Consider the following 19,051-nt stretch of genomic DNA (forward strand, 5'->3'; position numbering starts at 1 on the left):
CAAAATACTCATGATGAATTAAAAAATGATGTAAATGAGGTGCAAAATAAACTAGACAGGGTGACAGTGAGGACTGAAGAGGCAGAGGGGAGATTAAGTGAAATAGAAGATAAAATCATGGAAGGAGATGAAACTGAGAAAAAGAAGAGAGGGAGACAGGGGAAGAAGGTGCACTTGAACAAATCATAGCTGAGAACTTCCCCAATCTGGAGAAGGAGACAGACAATGAAATCCAGGATGCGCACACAACTTCCTTCAGACATAGCAGGATTCAATATTCTCCATGAAATATAGTGAAGCTGGCAAAATACAAAGATAAAGAGAGAATTCTGGAAGCAGCTAGGGATAAATGGGCCTTAACCTAGTAGACAAACAAGGGTGGTGGCAGACCTATCTACTGAAAATGGCAGGCCAGAAGGGATTGGCAGGAAATATTCAATGTGATGAACAGGAAAAATATGCAGCCAAGAATCCTTTATCCAGCAAGCCTCTCATTCAGCATAGAAGGAGACAAAGATTCCCCAAACAAACAAAAACTGAAGGAGTTCATCCCCAACAAACCAACCCTACAAGAGATCCTAGGGGGACTCTGTGAGTGAAATGTTGCAAAGACCACAAAGGACCAGAGACATCACCACAAGTATGAAACCTACACATAACACAATGACACTAAATTCTTAACTTTCAATAATCACTCTGTATGTAAATGGACTAAATGAGCCAATCAAAAGATATAGGGTATCAGAATATATTAAAAAAAAAAAAAAAAAAAAGACCCATCTATTTGCTGTCTACAAGAGACCCATTTCAGACCTGAGGACACCTTCAGATTGAAAGTGAGGGCATGGAGAGCTATCTATCATGCTACTGGAAGTCAAAAGAAAGGTACAGTAGTCATACTTAAATCAGACAAATTAGATTTTAAACTGAAGGCTGTAAGAGATGAAGAAGGGCATTATGTCATAATTATAGGGTCTATCTATCAGGAGGAGCTAACAATTATAAATGTCGATGCATGCAATGTGGAGGCACCCAAATACATAACACAATAAATCACAAACATAAGCAATCTTATTGGTAAGAATGTGGTAACTGAATGGGGCTTTACGCCTCCACTTAAAATGGACAGATCATCTAGACAGAGAATCAGTAAAGAAACAATGGCCCTGAATGATACACTGGACGAGATGGATTTGACAGGTATGTTCAGAACTTTTCATCGAAAAAACAGCAGAACACACATTCTTCTTGAGTGCAAATGGAACACTCTCCAAGACAGATCACATACTGGGTCACAAAACAGCCCTCAGTAAGTATAAAAGAATTGAGATCATACCGTGCACACTTTCAGATCACAATGCTATGAAACTTGAAATCAACCACAGGAAAAGGTTTGGAAAACCTCCAAATGCATGGAGGCAAAAGAATATCCTACTGAAGAATGAATTGGTCAACCTGGCAATTAGAGAAAAAACAAAAAAATATATGGAACCAAATGAAAATGAAAACACAACAGTCCAAACCCTTTGGGATGCAGCAAAGTCAATCCTAAGGGGAAAACTCATTGCAATCCAGGTCTATCTCAAGATAACAAGAAAAATCCCAAATACAAAATCTAACAGCACACCTAAAGGAACAAGAAGCAGAACAAAAAAGAAACCCAAGGCCAGAAGAAGAAGAGAAAGAATAAAGAGAAGAGAAGAAATAAATAACATAGAATCAAAAAAACAAAAACAAAAACAAACAGTAGAACAGATCAATGAAACTAGGAGCTGGTTTTTTGAAAAAATAAACAAAACTGATAAAACCCTAGCCAGACTTCTCAAAAAGAAAACAAAGAGAAGAACCAAATAGATACAATCACAAATTAAAATGGATTTATCACAACCAACCCCTCAGAAATAGAAGCACTTATCAGAGAATACTATGAAAAATTATATGCCAACAAACTGGACAACCTGGAAGAAATGGACAAATACCTAGACACCCACACACTACCAAAACTCAAATGGGAACAAATAGAAAGTTTGAACAGACCCATAACTAGTGAAGAAATGGTATCAGTTATCAAAAATCTCCCAACAAATAAGAGTCCTGGGTCAGATGGCTTCCCAGGGGGAACTCTAGCAGACATTTAAAGCAGTTAATACCTAACCTTCTCAAGCTGTTCCCAAAAATAGAAATGGAGGGAAAACTTCCAAACTCATTCTATGAAGCCAGCATTACCCTGATTGTCAAACCAGTCAGAGACCCCAATAAAAAGGAGAATTACAGGCCAATATCCTTGATGAACATGGATGCAAAAATTCTCAACAAGATACTAGCAAATCGAATTCAACAGCATATAAAAAGAATTATTCACCACGATCAAGTGGGATCCATTTCTGGGCTGCAGGGCTGGTTCAATATTGGAAAATCAATCAATGTGGTACATCACATTAGTGAAAGTAAGGATAAGAATCATATCATCCTGTCAATAGATGCAGGAAAAGCATTTGACAAAATATAGCATCTTTCTTAATAAAAACCCTCAAGAAAGAGCTGGGATAGAAGGAACATACTTAAACTATGTTCATAAAAGCTATATATGAAAAGCCCACAGCTAATATCCTCAATGAGGAAAAACTGAGAGCTTTCACCCTGAGATCAGGAACACAACAGGGATGTCCACTCTCACCAACATTGTTTAACATAGTGTTGGAAGTCCCAGCATCAGCAATAAGACAAAAAAAAAAAAAAAAAGAAAGAAATAAAACACATCGAAATTGGCAAAGAATAAGTCAAACTGTAACTTTTTGCAGATGACAGGAGACTGCATGTGGAAAACCCGACAGACTCCACCAAAAGGCTGCTAGTACTGACACATGGATTTGGCAAAGCCATAGGGTACAAAATCAATGTATAAAAATCAGTTGTATTACTATACACCAATAATGAAGCAACAGAAAGAGAATTCAAGAAATCAATCCCATTTACAATTGCCCCAAGAACCATAAAATACCTAGGAATAAACCTAACCAAATATATAAAAGATCTGTATGCTGACAACCTTACAAAACTTATGAAGGAAACTGAAGAAGACACAAAGAAATGGAAAGCATTCCATGCACATGGATTGGAAGAATAAATATTGTTAAATTGTCAATTCTAACCCAAAGCAATCTACACATTCAGTGCAATCCCAATCAAAATCGCACCGGCATTCTTCTCAAAGCTAGAACAAACAATCCTAAAATTTGCGTGGAACCACACAAGACCCCGAACAGTCAAAGTAATATTGAAAAAGAAAACCAAAGCAGGAGGCATCACAACTCTAGACTTTAGCCTGCACTACAAAGCTGTAATCATCAAGACAGTATGGTATTGGCACAAAAACAGACACATAGGACCAATGGAATAGAACAGAGAACCCAGAATTGGACCCACAAATGTAGGGCCAAGTAATCTTTCACAAAGCAGGAGAGAGTATCCAATGGAAAAAAAAAAAGATATGAAAAATTATATATTAGCGAATGGTGCTGCAAGAACTGGACAGCAACATGCAGAATGACACTAGACCACCTTCTTACACCATATACAAAAATAAACTCAAAATGGATGAAAGATCTAAATGTGAGACAGGAAACCATCAAAACCCTAGAGGAGAAAGCAGGCAACAACCTCTTTGACCTCAGCCGCAGTAATTTCTTACTCTACACATCTCCAAAGGCAAGGACAGTAAAAGCAAAAATGAACTATGGTGACCTCATCAAGATAAAAAGGTTCTGCACTGCAAAGGAAACAATCAACAAAACTAAAAGGCAACCGGCAGAATGGGAAAAGATGTTTACAAATGACATATCCGATAAAGGGTTAGTATCCAAAATCTCTAACGAACTTATCAACCAACACCCGAAAACAAATAATCCAGTGAAGAAATGGGCAGAAGACATGAATAGACACTTTTCTAAAGAAGACATCCAGATGGCCACCAGACACATGAAGATATCCAGATGGCCACCAGACTCAGAACTCATGTTCAGAGAAATACAAATCAAAATCATATTGAAATACCCACCTCACACCAGTCAGAGTGACTAAAATTAACAACTCAGGCAACAACAGATGCTGGTGAGGATGTGGAGAAACAGGAACCCTCTTGCACTACTGGTGGGAATGCAAACTGGTGCAGCTGCTCTAGAAAACAGTGTGGGGGTTCCTCAAAAAATTAAAAATAGAACTACCCTATGACCCACCAATAGCACTACTAGGAATTTGCCCAAAGGACACAGGAGTGCTGATGCATAGGGGCACATGTACCCCAATGTTTACAGTAGTGCTTTCAACAATTGCCAAATTATGGAAAGAGCCTAAATGTCCACCAACTGAAGGATGGATAAAGAAGATGTGGTTTATATACACAATGGAATACTACTTGGCAATGAGAAAGAATGAAATAATGCCATTTGCAACAACACGGATGGAACTGGAAGGTATTATGCTGAGTGAAATAATTCAGTCAGAGAAAGACAGATATCATATGTTTTCACTCATATGTGGCTCTTGAGAAACTTAACAGAAGACCACGGGGGAAATATATATAGTTACAACAGACAGGGAGGGAGGCGCATCATAAGGGAATTAAATACAGAGAACAAACTGAGGGTGGATGGGGGGGTTGCAGGAGGGAGGAGAAAGTGGGTTAGGGGCATTGAGGAGGGCACTTGTTGGGATGAGCACTGAGTATCGTATGTAAGTGATGAGCCACGGGAATCTACCCCCAAAACCAAGAGCACACTGTACACACTGTATGTTAGCCAATTTGAAAATAAATACTACTTAAAAAAGTAAAAAATCAAATCAAATCAAATCAAATCAAATCAAATCAAATAAAGCTAGAATATTTCATGATAGCCTTTAAAAGGTATTAATTTCTTTTTTACGTCAGTGTAACAGGCCCACCCTTCAGTTTCTTGTGGGAGCCACTAAGAAAAAATATAGAAAAAACTTTGTGATACTTGGACAGTAATGCAGCAGTAAGGAAGGTCTGGAGAAAAGCATCTTCTCAGTAAGAAAACGCTAGGCTTGATCTAGCTACTTAAGGAGACGACAACTCTCCCAACCCCCACAACTTTACAGGCAGGGTTTGAAACCCCACAAAAAGGCATTAGTGAATGTCAATTAAAGTTTAGTGTTTTGCATTCAACAGACAAAAAAAAAAAAAAAAAAAAAAAAAAGAACGGCAAAGCCTACTTGTAAAAGTAGTGCTTGTGAAAAGGAGAAGAAATGCCTCACAGTTCCTGTCATTTAAAAGGTATACAAAGTTTTTGTTTGTTTTCCAGGCACCTTGAGAGGGAACACTACAGATGTAATATGTATAGGGAAATAAAATATGGCTAAGTTACTGAAAACAAATCTCATACTCTAGATAACAGTACCTTCCCTGCATTTGCTTGTCACAACAAATGTAAAGTGAAGAAGGCTATATATAGATTGATGACATTACTTGATGAAAACACTAATTCTGTCAAGTTGTGTCAACTTCCAACAATAAGACTATAATGTTCAGAACGATGCCCACTAGGAATCAATAAATGTAGGCTGAAGTAGAGTCTGCACAAGAGTCACCATTTTAAAAATATTTAAATGTGTGTGCTCTACTCTCTATGACTGACTGTAAGACAGCCCTCAGGAAAATAAGGAGTCAGAACATACATATCCCGTCTACCAGGAGATGGCCATATTTGCTTCTACCTCAACAAGACATTAAGTGGCCCTACTAGTTACTGGCTTACATATATAAACACTGGCCTGAAAAACAGTTTTGCCAAATAAACCAGAGTACCCATTCCCCAGAGGACATGTATACATCCTCCAGCCAAGGAACAATTCCTATTCTCCCACATCAAACCACAATGGGATTGGAGAGAATGTCCATTCAACAAAAGAGAATAAGCATAGAGAGACACATCAGTTCAAACATCCTCCAATTTACAATCTGCAGCAATGATGGGCAAAGGCCATCTCAAAACAACCTCCCTGTTTTTGAATACGATCATAAAAAATGTGTAAAGTATTTCTTTAAAAAAACTCCTAAAAGGTCTTAAAGCTTAGAAAATAGCAAGGAAATTCCAAATTCAAAGTGGGAAAAAAGAACTCAGAGCACACAAAGTGACCGTCCGGTAATACAGGAACAGAAGCCAAATACCAAGGGTAAGGGTACTGGTAAAGGTGAATCTAATAGGAGACTGACCCTGCCCACAACCAGCTGGGACCCAAAGGGCTGTCCCATCACAAGTACCTCAGCCAAAAGCCAACCTGTCTTCCTAAGGACTTAAAACCTAATGATTCTACACTGCCAGGCCAGCACAGGGAACCCCAAGTGTCAACCAAGAGACACCTCAGACACCATTCAAATGAAATGCAACATGACTTAAAAAGGAAGGCGGGATCATCCTCTCCTTCATGGCATTCTTAAAGAAACCATATTTTTACATATAGTGCACAACACAATATAGACTCACCGGGTAGTGGGGGGCTTAGTTGTTAAGTCTGACTTTGGCTCAGGTCATAATCTCACAGTTCCTGAGTTGAGTCCCACATCAGGTAAGTCAAGCCCCACTTTGGGTGACCTCGAGCCTCACTTTGAGTGAGCACAGGCCTCACTTCAGATGACCTCCAGTCCTGCTTTGGATGACCTCCAGCCCCACTCCAGGTCACCTCAAGCCCACTTCTGGTGAGCTCAGTTCCCACACTGGGTGAGCAAGAGCACCACTCGGGTAAAACATGAGTCCTGGGGGAGACCCATTTCTCTCGCTCTTCTCTCTCTCTCTCTCTCTCTCTCTCTCTCTCTCTCTCTCTCATCTCCCCCTTTTGAGATTCTGTCTCTCTCTGTCCCTTGTTCACTTGCACCCTCTCTCTCTCAAATAAATAAATAAATAATAAACAAACAAACAAACAAATAAATAAAAGAAATTTTGAGAGGGAGAGAGAGAAGGAGACGGAGAAGGGGTGGGAGAGGAAAACTACCTACAACAGTCAGGCTCACACAGACCTTAGAACTTGAAACTAGTGAAAAGATATCTTCAAGGACAAAAAGAACCTTGCAGAAGTGATCAAGTAGATGTGAAAAACAATCATAAAAAAATCTTTCAGAAAATAAATAAGGCAATGAATGAAATTAAGAATCAAGTGGAATGGGTTTAAGGGATATATTTATTTACACACTCAAGTTGAAAAGAAAATTAGAAATGGAAGCTGCTGAGAAGAAACTGCTGAGAACTCACCATGGAAAGCAAAGCAAAACAAAACAAACAAACAAACAATAATAACAAAAACAGAAGAGTAGATGAGTCAGACTAAGTGAAAAGGTCTAATACAGGTAAAATCCAAGTCCTAAATCATAATTATAAATACACAATCTTCCAAAATAAGGCCAGAAACCTGTCATTTGCCAATAGGGTATAAGGGAGAGGAGTATGGAATTCTCAAGCCCTTCTTCTGCCCTAGAAAAGGACAAAAAAGCTAAGTACTTCTGACCTTTGGTGGTTTCAATATTCATGCTGTAATTTCAACAGTAACCATTAAAATAACAGTGAGAAATGGTTTAAATTCACTAAGGAAAGAGAAATAAAAGACAGCATCATTAAAAAAAACTAACCAATCCAAAAGATGTGAAATGCGGCAGGGGAAAAAAACTGTACTCAAAAGGCTGGACAAGTAGAAAGCACCACTGAAAAGTAACATGCATCAACAGATTACATCAACTTTAAATGGGCAACACAAAAAGCCCGAAGTATAGTGTATTGAAAACACAAATATAGCTCAGGTTTATCAGCATTTAGCTATGACCTACAGATACCATAAAAGTGAAAACGAACTTAAAAACACTATGTGAATACTAAACAAAAGGATAAAATTCATGGGAGATATAGTACTTTTAATTTGCATGTCTTAACAGTCACGAAGTAGTTAAGTGTGAAACTAGCACATATACAAGGAGAAATGGCCCAAACTGCATTCCTTGAAGGAGAATTTAACAGATAAATTGGAAGTGATCTGGAATTGATAGAATAAGCAGATAAAACAAGCTACAGCAAAACAGAAGAGTACAAGAAAACAACTGATAAACTAGGCTACTGAACATAAATAGAACATTGCACCCAACATCTCTGGCTTTATATACAATTAGGAACTGAAAATGTATCCGCCATGCCAACCTCTTTGGCCAGGGGAAGAGCGAGCAAGAGTCTTGAACTTGCTGGGAGGTGAAGGTGACTCAATGATAAGTAGGGGTGTGTGTGTGTGGGGGGGGGGATGCTACATTTGAGTGCACAGGTATGCATTTGTGCTTTTGTTTCCACAAACGGATGTGTATCTGCCCATAAATGAATGGTTTTGCCCATAAGGTGAGGAGACAAATGTCTGGTAGGTAAAAATATAACTAGGCATGCAATAAGGTCACAAAAGTTTCTACTGTCACAAAAGAAACTACTGAATGTCCACTCAGTTTGGCTCTAAGCATGGTAGATTGGAATCAAGAATTCACTTCCTCAGATGAGACTTCTTTGATTACACATTTCTAGATGTGCTTTTTTCCCTAGATGACATATTACTCTACATGGAAAGCCTGAAAGACCCCACCAAAAAGCTGCTAGAACTGATAACATGAATCCAGCAAAGTCGCAGGGTACAAAATCAACATATAGAAATTAGTTGCATTTCTATACATCAGTAATGAAACAACAGAAAGAATTACCAAGGAATTGATCCTGTTTATAATTACGTTGTTTAGAATTATATTAGAAACCATAAAATAGGAATAAACCTAACCAAAGAGGTAAAAGATCTGTATGCTGAAAACTACACAAAGCTTATGAAAGAAACTAAAGAAGACACAAAGAAAGGGAAAAGCAGTCCATGCACTGGAAGACCACAAGCTGTTAAAATGTTGACATTACCCAAAGCAATCTACACATTGAGATAATAGCAGCTTTCTTCACAGAGCTACTTTTTTTTTAGGAACAAACAATGCTAAAATTTGTATGGAACCAGAAAAGAAATGAATAGCAAAAGATAACATTGAAAAAGAAGACCAAAGGTGGAGTCACCACAACCACAAACTTTAGGCTGCACTGCAAAGCTGTAATCATCAAGACAGGATGGTATTCAAATATCATGTAGGATTGTGGGCTGTTCCAAATGCCTCATACCAAGTGCAGGAATAATCACTCCAATGGTTATCCAAGGCCTACTATGCTCCAGAAGAGATTTTTTTGGGTTTCAAATGGTATACTATGCTAGTTCAAATAAATGCTAGTTCAAATAAATATAATACATTTGTGTAGAACAACACCCATTGCATGTAACTCGGGTTCCCCACAGAGTATCTACCACCTCTTAAAAATGATAAAGTGAGGGGCGCCTGGGTGGCGCAGTCGGTTAAGCGTCCGACTTCAGCCAGGTCACGATCTTGCGGTCCGTGAGTTCGAGCCCCGCGTCGGGCTCTGGGCTGATGGCTCAGAGCCTGGAGCCTGTTTCCGATTCTGTGTCTCCCTCTCTCTCTGCCCCTCCCCCGTTCATGCTCTGTCTCTCTCTGTCCCAAAAATAAATAAACGTTGAAAAAAAAAAAATGATAAAGTGAATAAAAATAAATAAATAAAAATAAAAAAAAATAAAAGTGACTAAGTCGGTTCCCCTTCCAAACTTGCTACTTTAATCAGCTTATCGAAATTTAAAAGTTACTGTAAACCTCATAGGAGTCTCAGGACAACATTTTGGGTAAATGTAAAGTATGAACGGGGAACAAGAGCCAAACTAGAAAACCTCCTAATGGTGCACACTAAATGGACTCCAGGAGCTACTCTTTTTATCAGTTCCCACATTCCCTCTATAAGTCTTCCACTCCCCCCTTTCTCTTTAGGCTGGAAGGAGTGAGCGAGGTTTACCTGCTTGCGACTAGCATTGCTTCTGGTATGCACAGGAAGTGGGTAAAGAAGGGCATGTTAAGCAAAGGTAACTTAAGCTTGAGCTCTCTGTGGTACAAGAAAGTGCTGAGTTCAAATACTGTCCCCTCCAGCTTAGATGTGAGGTGATGCATCCCCTGTGAAATGGGAGTAATTATAGCATATTCCTACACCTGACAGAGCTGATAAGAGGGCAGAATGAGTTAAATGATCACAAAGGACTTGACAAAACAATTAAGTGTCAATTATTTCCACTGTTGCAGATCCAACCCTGTGCAAGGTGCTACACAAAGACGAGTCTATTTAATACATACCCACAGCCCGGGAAGGCATGACCACTCCCTTTCCCTTTCCACACCTGTAGAATTTAAGCTTCACTAGCTCAATCAATTACGGTAACTCTGGGCTTTACAAGCCTCCCAATTCCCAGGCCATTTGTGTACAGTGCTAGAGCTTGGCTTCCACCTAGTTCATATGATGAGAAAGCACTGACCCAGCTGAAAGTCCACGACTACAACACCTATCCAGCTATCCACCTATTCAGTTCGTATTTAGTTTGTTTACTCTACTAACCCCTTTCCCAGGCCCACATCTACCATCATTAAAATAAAAATCATGATCATCTCCAAGTTTCCTGGGGACACTCAGATAAGCACAGACATAAAAACTGCCCAGCTTCCTGGTCAGAGCTACCTACCGGACCAACAAATTAAAAACCTTACAGAATTCGGGTCACCTGGGTGGCTCAGGTGGTTGAGCATCTGACTTCAACTCAGGTCATGATCTTGAGGCCCTTGAGTGTGAGCCCCATGTCGGGCTCTGTGCTGAAAGCTCAGAGCCTGGAGCCTGCTTCAGATTCTGTGTCAACCTTCCTGTCTGCACCTCCCCCGCTCACACTCTGTCCCTGTCTGTCTCTCTCAAAAATAAGTCTCAAAAAATTTTTTTTAACCTTTATAGAATTCAGAGTCCTACACCAATGCAAAAATTAAAGGCACACCTATATGCACTGTGCAAATACATCAATTAAAACAATTAGGCTGACTGAGCACTTTTCTTTCCAAAGGGAAACACATCATCCTTTCCTTCTACCTTGCTAAAGTGCATCCACTCCCAAATTAACAAGTTCAGTAATTCCAGACTTCTGTTTGGTACTAAATGGCAAAATATGAGAATTCCAAGTCCACACATGCATGTATGAAACACACACACACACACACACACACACACACACACACACACACACCACACACACACACCACACACACACACCCACACCACACACACACACACACACACACACACACACCACACACACACACACACACCACACACACACACACACACCACACACACACACACACACACACACACACACACACCACACACACACACACCACACACACACACACCACACACACACACACCACACACACATGGCAAATGAATAAAGCTTCTCTTTACTGACTGCTGTAGGAAGGCACAGGAAAGAAGTGCTTTGAGAGTTCAGGGCCCAAGAGATGAGTTTGGGTGGATCTGAGTACAGCAGTAGGAGTAAAAAAAAAAAAGTAAAGCAGACTAAGTGCAAGCACAGATGACTACAGGAATGGATATGCCACCTGATACGTTTTACATAATGGTGGTAGTAGGTGTGCTGTCATTGAAACACTGATTAGACTACCAGGACATGAAAATATTCAAGTTATGGTATTACTGTATTTATGTACACGAAAACACAGAGTCTACTGAGGTAAACAAACATGGACACAGACACAGATTGCCCAGGCTACTGGAAAGAGGTTTTTGACGTCTATCCCACATCCAAGCAGATATGCCTTAAGGAGACAAATGGTACAAAGCGGGGATATGTTTTCTAAGCTGTCCAAGGACAGGGTCAGTACCTATGAATGAGTGAATGATATGAATATGGAAGTCTATCCTTCTCTTTGTCCCCTACTCAAAGTGGAAATATTTGATGGTTTTATAGACTACATAAGCCACAGAGCAGCAGGCCAAGAATCTAGGTTTGTTTCAGTGCACAGTAAATAACGTCACAGAGCTGCGGAGGAATAAAGAGACAGGGAAAATAAATTTTTCCTACATTCTCCTGGAGACCCAGGGAACAGACTACAGGAAATAAGGTACTACATGAGGTAGATTTAGCAACCAGTGGGGACAGCCTGGAAAAAACCTGTCCACATTTCCCTGCCCTACCTAGAAGAGCCACTTACACTTAACTTTTAACCAATCATCAGTAAGCCCCTGGCAATGTAAGATGCCAGCCACTATCTACTTGTGAGGACCTATCTCTCCTCTTTGCCATCATTGCATTCCCAGTCTTTCAAAGTACCTAACACGTCACTTCTACACACTAACCAGTTACTAATCCAGTATTGTTTTGACAAACTTACTGCTATATTACTAGCAGGAATTCTCAGCCCTTGAGCCCTGTTGTTCCATACTAATGACATTCCAGATTCTAGTACTAAAATGGCTGTATCCAGTTGCTGAGATCCTCTCACAATGACTTCCCCTAATCAGAATAAAATCTGGGCCTCTCCAGCTCTGCAAATCCAACTTCATGATGCAAGATCTTTTTGTCCTCTGAATCCATTCTCCAATCCCAGTGTGTCCTGCATGTCACAAGATAGATGATTCATTTTCAGAAATACCAAATAAAAGCTGTACTGTCTAGTTAACAGTAGGTTGACAAATATGTATGAACCTCCCCCACCCCATAATGGAGTGCCAAACCCTCAGACACTTCACTTCCCGGTTCTTCTTCCCTTCTCCGTTTCCCGGGCTTATTTTTTGTAGGCTTGCAATGAGCATGCACCAAACAACTGAAGTCACATCATCACCTTAGGAAATGTCCAATCAGACTACTTTTTACCTTACGTGGACACAGGCAATGGCCAGGTAAGGCTGTAACGTCTGTAGTACTCAGACAATGAGGAAAACCGGGGAGCAACCTGTACATGAAATAAACTGCCTTCTGTAACTGCCCTGAGTGTGCCTATCCATCAGACACCTGCTCTTGCAAGAACGTTGCTTAAAGCCCCCCTTCACTGCGCTCCAAGTCTCTGAATCCTTCCGTTGACTGAGCCAGTGTGCATATTTCTCACATTGCATATTTTTAAGATGTGACATCCTCGTCTTATTCATCATATTTTAGGTGACTCTAAAATACCTCTAGTGAAAGCTAATCCTGCCCTCTTTCCACCCTAACTCATCAGTTCTGAATATTCCAGGCTAGACAGGTATAACCACCAGACTATGACCTCAATAATGGGATATCTGGTTAACACTCTGATCCCGCCTGCCACTTCCCATTCTTTCCTTATGTCACTTTGATGATGTACTCTCAGCTGACTTGGGAAACTTGTCAATAGTCATATAAGGTAGCAGCTCCTGCTGAGAGTAAGGACAAGGATAACAGCAAAAACAAATACACCAAAACATTTATTTTACATCTACCCTTGTTTTCATTATCTTTTAAATTGTAAATTTTTATTTACTTTTTTAAATGGAAGTACAGTTGACATACATATTACTACTCAATGCTCACCCCATTTGCAGTCCCCATTTGTCACCATACAATATTACTGACTATTTTCCCTATGCTGTATTTTTCATCCCTGAGACTTAATTTATTTTATAACTGGAAGTCTGTGCCTCTTCATCTCCTTCAGCTTTTTACTTAACCCTCACCCCTTCCCTTCTATCAACCACCAGCTTGTTCTCTGTATCTATAAATCTGTGTTCTACTTGTACCCTTTGCACATCTTCTCACTGATCAACCATTTCCGAATGGCAGCAACACTACCATCTACTTACTTCTCCACCACAACTTCAAACTTGAAGTCTTGGGGAGCATACATTTCCCTTCAACTGCCTAAAAGTCACCATTATTCACTTCAAACTGCCCCTGGAAAAGGCATCGCCTCTCTCTTTAAAGAGAGGTGACTTATTCCTTTATTTAATGTTTATTTTTGAGAGAGAGAGACAGACAACATACACACAGAGTGCAAGCAGGGGACGGGCAGATACAGAGACGGAGACACAGAATCTGAAGCAGGCTCCAGGCTCTGAGCTGTCAGCACAGAGCCCGATGCAAGGCTAGAACGCATGAATCATGAGATCATGACCTCAGTCAATGTTAGACACTTAACCAACTGTGCCACCCAGGTGCTCCTAGGTGCCTCTAGTTCTAAGTGACTTCCCCCATCCTGTGAGAAGGTCTGCTCTGGAACCCTTAACCAAAGCTCCACAATGCATCTCAGTGCTTAAAGCATTCACAGAGTCCTTACTTGGATCCAGACTTCCACCTCCTGTTCTTCCATTAGGTTCAAGGGGGAAAGGATGTCTTACAACTACCAGGATCCATTTTCCTCACAAGACCCCAAATCATCCCATTCCTGATTTTTGTAGTTGTTCTGCTTTAGTTTGGTTTGGTGGTGTTTGACTGTTCTGTCTCTCCACTAAGGTATATCATGCTGGTGTGATGAAGGTCCCTAGTGGGTCTCAGCCATCGTCAAGGTCCTGGGAGCCTGCAGTGGTCCACTCTACAGTCTTGTGCCCTTGAACCCTTGGCTTGAGCCAAGCTACATAGGACAGTGATACAGAAAAGTTCCGTAATTGTCTGCCCACAGAATCAACCAGCAAACAAGCTCAAACGTCACTTCCTCAAATGTCTCAGCTTATGGCACAAGGTCAAGCTCTCAAATCCAAAGTAAGTACTTCAGACTTCTGCTACTTCTTAGTATCTTTCAGGACACAGGCTTTTATGTGGTGGCTGATCAGTGTGGTTGGACCAGTGGGTAAACATAATACGCCAGATATCTCCTTCTCTCTCTCCATCCCTGCCCTTTGAAAAATTCACAGTGACTACTAATCTGTGTGGTCTCTTGAGATGTGACTTCTGTATAAAACCAGAAGAGCAGTCACCAGAGTTGACACAACAGACCCATCAAGCTGGACAACTCAACACCTTACAGGATTCTAATCCTGGTTCTCACAAGTAAAAGAAAGTAGCTCCTTACTGGAGCCATCCACAAAAGGAGAATGGATCTTGATTGAAGTGGTTTACCAAAGCAGTGAGAAAGGTCTGGAGATGGGGGAGAGGGAGAAACCAACAAAGCAAGGCATTACCTGAATGAGAAAATGCTTGGTCTTGCCTATAGACATACTAATATGTTCTCTCCCAAAGAAATAAACTTTGAGAAAAATGAAAAACAAATCAGTAAAACACATAAAGTGAAAACAATTTCTGACTGAATATACGGATAGTCACCTACGGAATGCAGATCATGTTTAGATGGCATTTGGTGTACATACTATAAAGGCGACTGGGTTATGTGTGAAACAGGAATACCTGACAAATACCTCAGGATCTTAAGTACAGGGAAAAGAGGAATGGATACTTCAGGGGTGATCCTGCTTTCCAACATGGTATTCCCTAACCAGAAGAAAGATTGGAATTCTCTTTACAAAAGGAGAAATCCGTTGAAAGTTTCCACAAAATGCTGTCAAGTGTGGGGAGGGCAGGAGGCAGGATGTCTATTCTGTATCCAGAAAATGCCAGGTAGCACTGTTACTAAGACACTCACTGAATCTTTAGAGTGCCCTGATGAGAAAGTGTATTATTACCATTTACCAAGAAAACGGGAGGCTCAAGAGAAGTTATACACTTTTGCCAAAGTCATATAATTAATGAACGCTGCACTCAGGACTTTTACTTAGATCTTCATGATTCTTCTAGAAGGAAACAACATCCTGTTTGTAAAAGAGTACACTAATGAATTATCGTTCAATTCAGAAATATCCTTATGTGGAAATTCACTCTTATAGAAGTTTTGGTGGACTGTATATGCCTGAATAAACCAACCACAAGGCAGAACAAGGAAATCTGACCCTAGGACCACTAGGTCCCAGACAAATATCCCTGTAATTTGGCCCAAATTCCCAAGTGGACAACCAAGTCCATGTGTCTTGACTCCCATTATTCACTTTTTCCTGTTCTGCTGTGTGTGTGAGACACAGTGAAACAGCAGAACAGCCCTTGGGGTCATACACTGAGCAGAAATGCTCTCCTGTCTCCTTGATGCTGATGATTCTGATCAGAAACAGGTATGATGGTACATCACTGAAGCAAAGATGCTTCTGCCTACGCAGCAAAAACACTATGCTGCACTGAACACAATAATATTTTACTAGGCTGGAAATCCTCAATACTCGATGGATGTGCTTGAATGAAAACAACCAACACCTGGACCTGTCCTAGTACGTGCTGTAAGTGGAAGTGACTATACTTATGGATCCTATGTTCTTGTACAATGGCCATTAGAGACCTCTTTGAGTTAATGCAGTCAAGATTCCAAGCAGAAGATAGATGCAACCACTCAGGTGTGTGCATGCTCTTCCTTCCTTCACCCCTGCCCACGCGCGCGCGTGCACACGCACACACACGCGCACACACACACACACACACACACAAATGTATGCTCAACCATCACATGTAAGCAACCAAGGCATGCTAGATTTCCCATACAATAGCGTAACCCATTTTCCATTTACTTACTCTGTGTCCTTACTCATCATTAGCCCTGCCTCTGGGTTTGCGATTTTGAGAAGGAAAGAGCTAGAATGTAACAATAACAAAAAGGACAAAGGAAAAATGGAAGGATCTTTACTAAATAAGTGACTGGATGCTGCAGAAGTCCTGGTCCAGACCTCAACACCCCTTTAGCCTGAACAGCCCTGATAAAGCAAGAATCCCCACCTTCCAAATACTCCCAGGCTTTCACAACCCGTTAAAAAGTATTCAACCCATTGCTATAGTTAGAAAAGGTGCACAAACTGCTAGGACATAACTCCGGAATTCTACCACCTCTCTGAGCTCACCTCATAGAGATGTAAACTATCTTTCCCTCTTCTGCTCACCCCTCCCAGGAAGACCCAATGTGTCTGTGGAAATTGAACTGAGAATGCTTAAGTCTATGTTTACTATGTTTACTTCATCTCCAACGAATGCATACTTGAATCTGTTTTGGGGAAAGATTATGAGGGGGAGCATTCTTTTGGTTGCAGGATCCCATAGATGGACAAGGTGTCTGCAAAAGAAAATGAAGAGATTATCTGATCTGTCTGGGTAAAGATTACCCAGATTTAGCAGATGAAGTGCCTTAGTTTAGGAGAAGTTAAACTGGACTTTAGTTCTTGTGGGGAAGAGGAATCCATGACAGGAGTTCATTAATCAAATAGACGGGTCTGTCTGGTTAAGAAGATCTGGAGTCCCCTCAAACAGAAATTTCACTTTGTGCACCTCACACTACAATCCAGGCTCACAACCCAACTCTCCATTTTATCTTTATGCAAGCACCTCTGCCACTACCACCACCTTCCCAGACGCTGAACACACCACTGCACCTTAATTATGTCTAATGCTGTGTTCACAGCCCATCTGATATATCCCAGTATTCTCTTGCAATTCCAGTCTCGGTTCAAAACAAGCCACCTGCAATTCCAGTCTAAATTCAAAACAAGCCACGCCCATTACCTCTGAACTTTGCTAGATCAATACATGTGTTTCCTTCTACCTTTCTTCACTGTTTACCAGTTCAAGTATTGTCAAGTTCACACTGCAATAGTCTGAGTTGCACAGTCTCAATCTTCGTCCTTGCTTTTGCTACTTGATTGCAGTATATGTACAACCCTCGCTTACTCCAGGCACGGTGCTATACAGTATATACAGTACACTCTTGAACTTTAGAACCTTAGACACGGTTATAGAGAGAGATGTCTCACTCATAAGAACTAGTCCTCAAAAACCTCTGAAACTCAGGTTCATACAGGAATCCTTTTCAACAGAAACTGTTCTTAAGCTTCCTTTGCAGGGCATCTATTTAACTTTTTTTTTTTTTTTAATCTCCTTTTAAAACACATATGATCGATCACTGACTGCATGATTATCTGTGAAAAGACTGGTACCAGGTTCCCAGCAAGTGCCTCTCATGTTAACCCGTGGGGCTGGATATTATCTCCAACAAGTAACTCACATTTCTTCCCGCTTAAAATCCTTCGCATTTTAGTACATTCTCACAAAACTTCCCCCATTTGTCTTTAACTGCATTATCTCTGTCCTCAGAAAGCCAAACCTTTCTGAGTGGCTTCACTACTCTTCTCTTAGTCTCACTATATCCACTGAAGACAAACTGTGCCAGGTAGGTATTGTCTATCTCTTCCTTGTCAGACCCTTGTGACCCAAGAAACTTTTAATTAGTTGGGTAGGATTCCTGCAGTACTGTGCCTCTAGGCACTCTGAGCTTATTGTCAAGTGCTGCCCCACCTTCCAGGTTCAGTTTAAGTACCATCACTTACCACCTACCTCTGGGGCATGGGGATTCCTCACCCAACTGCCTCCCCTTTTTGTGGGTCCTGTGGCTTTTACTTTGAAATCAGTAACTTAGGTTCAATAACTTAGCAGCTCCTTTAACTTTTAATATAATTCATTTACAACTAAGTGAGTTTACTTACTTGTGACAATTGAATGTACTGTCACTCAACTCCTTTTTTAATGTGAACTACACCGCATTTGTTAATTCTGTTGCCACTGGGCCCAGCACGCCCACTCTGAAGTGCGGAGCTCGAGGGGCGCCTGGGTGGCTCAGTCAGTTAAGCATTCAATTTGCTTTAGGCTCAAGTCATGATCTCATGGTTTGTGAGTTAGAGCTCTACATCAGCCTCTGTCCAAGTAGCATGGGGCCTGTTTGGGATTCTCTCTCTCCGTCTCTGTCTGCCCCTCTGCTGCTTGGTCTGTTTCTCAATTAATTAATCAATCAACTAATTAATTGTTAATTAACTAATTAATCAACTAATTGATTGTTAATTAACAAATTAATTATTGATCAATTAATTAAAGTGGGGAGCTCGAGGCACCTGGGTGGCTCAATCAGTTAAGCATCTGACTTCACGTCAGGTCATGATCTCTCGGTTTGTGGGTTCAGGCCCCATGTCAGCCTCTGTGCCGACAGCTCAGAACTTGGAGCCTGCGTTGGATTCTGTGTCACCCTGTTTCTCTCTGACCCTCCACTGCTTGTGCTCTCTGTCTC

General features: G+C 40.7%; 1 long non-coding RNA gene across 2 annotated transcripts in view; it reads right to left on the reverse strand.

Annotated features, from left to right (window-relative positions):
* Window positions 1-19,051, reverse strand: part of LOC147571173 (uncharacterized) — a 265,869-nt gene that overhangs the window by 29,647 nt on the left and 217,171 nt on the right. The gene's annotated exons all lie outside the window — the stretch shown is intronic.

Source organism: Puma concolor, unplaced genomic scaffold, assembly GCF_028749965.1.
Source record: "Puma concolor isolate L17-30 unplaced genomic scaffold, mPumCon1.1.hap2 unalloc_scaffold_5, whole genome shotgun sequence".
Lineage (NCBI taxonomy): Eukaryota > Metazoa > Chordata > Mammalia > Carnivora > Felidae > Puma > Puma concolor.